This window comes from Diceros bicornis, chromosome 13 (assembly GCF_020826845.1).
Source record: "Diceros bicornis minor isolate mBicDic1 chromosome 13, mDicBic1.mat.cur, whole genome shotgun sequence".
In the NCBI taxonomy this organism is placed as follows: domain Eukaryota; kingdom Metazoa; phylum Chordata; class Mammalia; order Perissodactyla; family Rhinocerotidae; genus Diceros; species Diceros bicornis.
Genome location: NC_080752.1, coordinates 5,902,209 through 5,904,937, shown reverse-complemented (window position 1 = coordinate 5,904,937; position 2,729 = coordinate 5,902,209). Strand labels below are relative to the sequence as shown.

Sequence of the window (2,729 nt, the reverse complement as noted above, 5' to 3'; positions counted from 1 at the left end):
TCAGGGATGCCAAAGCTGCTTTAAGCAAAGAAGACAACAATTATTCTGCCTCTATTAGAGTTTTAGGGTCAAGCAGGAAGACTGTTCCATTCAGTTGTGGGTAAGGCCAGGAAGAGGCAGGGTAGTGAGCAACTCTATCTAAAATCAAATCAGATATGAGGAAGCTTCCAGAGGCCCAAAAGACTCAAGAAATACAGATCTGGGTAAAATTTTCTAAAAAGTTTTAACGTTTCTGGAGTCATATATCTTCCCCACATTTCTGACTCGCCCTGTCCATATATCTACAGTGATGAGAAGTTTAAAGCACCAAAGGAAAGGGTTCTGAGTGCTTGTTTTTGGAGAAGAGGGAAGGAAGAGCTTCAAATTCTCATCATCTCATTCTACAGCCATGACTGGGGGAGAAGAGCCCCAAGCAATCCACTATGTGATGGTAGCTCCTGAAGGACAAGAAAGCAGGTGGCCTTGCTGGGGCTGATAGAGGGAACGAAATGAGACCCTGGAGGTCTTGAGAAAAGATTTGGGACTGAGAAACAGACAATTCCATGAAGGTTTCCCTCACTCCCCAAATTTAGCCTCACCCTAGGTAGACCTCAGTCTTTGATATGATATCAGTCCCCAATAGTATCCAAATAACCACTGGCCTTGCGAGCAACTAAATGGTATGTGAATATGCAGCCTAAGCTGGGCCACTAGCAGGTCCATTTGTCTTTCTGCAGCTGAAAAAGAATGGAGGACTTCCCCTGGGAGAACCACAGCTCTGTGTCTGAGTTCATACTTCTGGGCTTCTCCAGGGATTCCCAAATTAATGCAATCCTCTTCAATATCTTCATCTTTCTCTACCTCTCCACACTTGTGGGCAATGGGCTCATTGCCACCTTGATCTACCTTGACTCCTGCCTCCACACACCCATGTATTTCTTCCTCAGTGTCCTCTCCATGCTAGGTCTCCAAGAGCTATGTCACCACCACTGTGCCCCAGATGTTGGTGCATCTGGTCTGCCGGAAGAAAACTATCTCCTATGTTGGGTGTGTAGCCCAGATGTACATCTTTCTAGTGTTAGGCATCACTGAGGGCTGGCTGTTCTCTGTCATGGCCTATGATAGATATGTGGCCATCTGCTACCCACTTAGGTACAAGGTTATCGTGAGCCCATGGCTGTGTGGGGCAATGGTGGTCTTTTGTGGACTGTGGGGTGGCAGCTGTTCCCTAGTCTATACTGTCTTCACAATGCACCTGCCCTACTGTGGCCCCAATGAGATCAATCACTTCTTCTGTGAGGTCCCTGCTGTTCTGAGGCTGGCCTGTGCAGACACATCCCTCAATGACCGAGTAGATTTCATTCTGGGCTTCATCCTTCTCCTGGTACCCCTTTCCTTCATTCTGGCCTCTTATGTCCGTATCTTTGCCACCACCTTGAGAATCTGCTCAGCTCAGGGTAGACTCAAGGCCTTCTCCACCTGTGCCTCCCACATCACCGTGGCCACCATGTTCTGTGGACCTGCCATGTTTATGTACATGAACCCTGGGGCCAATGCCTCCCCACAGCGGGACAAGAAACTGGCCCTGTTCTACAATGTTATCTCTGCCTTTCTCAACCCCATCATCTACAGATTCGGAAACAAAGATGTGAAGAGGGCTTTCCTTAAGTTAACAGGCTGGGGTAGGGCCCCTGAATGAGGCCACTGGAGCACAGAAGGCCACAGCCAGACCTGAAACCATAGGTTCTGTGGTCCTTCCGCCCCATTCCCTCCCATTACCCAATGGACAGGCAAGAATCACTGACTGATAGTTAGAGGAGATGATGTGTTAAGGTAGGTACCTGGGTGGGACTTGATGGCTCCAGCAGCTGGGCTATCCTCAAACATCAAGAGACCCAACTGTAAGACAGAGTGCTAAGGCAAGACCTGTGTCTGATTCAGTTCTCTTTCCCCAGGGCCCTCTAAAGGGTCTGGCACAAACAAAATCTGTAACATTTTCTGACTGAGTGACTGAGTGTATGAGGATTGGGCCTATTAAATCAACTCAAGATAGCTGTGACAAGATGACTCAACAAGACCCAGATCAGTGTCTATTTTATCTCAATCAGGAGCATGAACAGATCTAAAGAAACACAGTCTCAGGTGAAAGGAAAAGTGACTTTTAAGAATAGCGTGCAAGGATTGGTCATTGTCCACCCAGTACTTCCATGGGGGTTGGTCCCAGGGTACCTGGTGAGCCCCTGCTGTGGTAAAGAGATATTTTGAAGAGTCTCTTGGTACACGGACAAATATCACCCAAACCATGTCATAGTGGATCAGAGCTCATACTTTGCAGCAAACCATCACTTTGTAGGATTCTTGTGAGAAGTTAATGTAGGTATACACGTTCTCAAAACAGTGCTTGACACATCACACACTTTATAGAAACAGTGCCATTCTTCTGATTACATTCTACTTCTCTCTCCTACCACCACAAGTACCAAGCAAACAACTGAGACCACTTCAACTTGAGAGAGGGGCCATCCTGCTCTCTGGAAAGGGATAGTTAGCATTACAAATGAGAAGGTGGGCATTTGTTTACATTTCTTTCAGGTGTGGATTTAATAAGTTTGGGTGTATCACCAAGAAGCTCATAAAATCTGAATAGGCAAAACTATAGAAAAATTACGACACCCCTCAAGATACCAGACGAAGAGACCCTGATGACAAACAGCCAGCACTCGTCAAAGATACCTTCATTAATAGTCTCA

General features: G+C 46.6%; 1 pseudogene; it reads left to right on the top strand.

Annotated features, from left to right (window-relative positions):
* Positions 1-726: 726 nt before the first annotated feature.
* On the top strand, positions 727-1,678 carry LOC131412383 (olfactory receptor 2G3-like; annotated as a pseudogene).
* Positions 1,679-2,729: the final 1,051 nt, after the last annotated feature.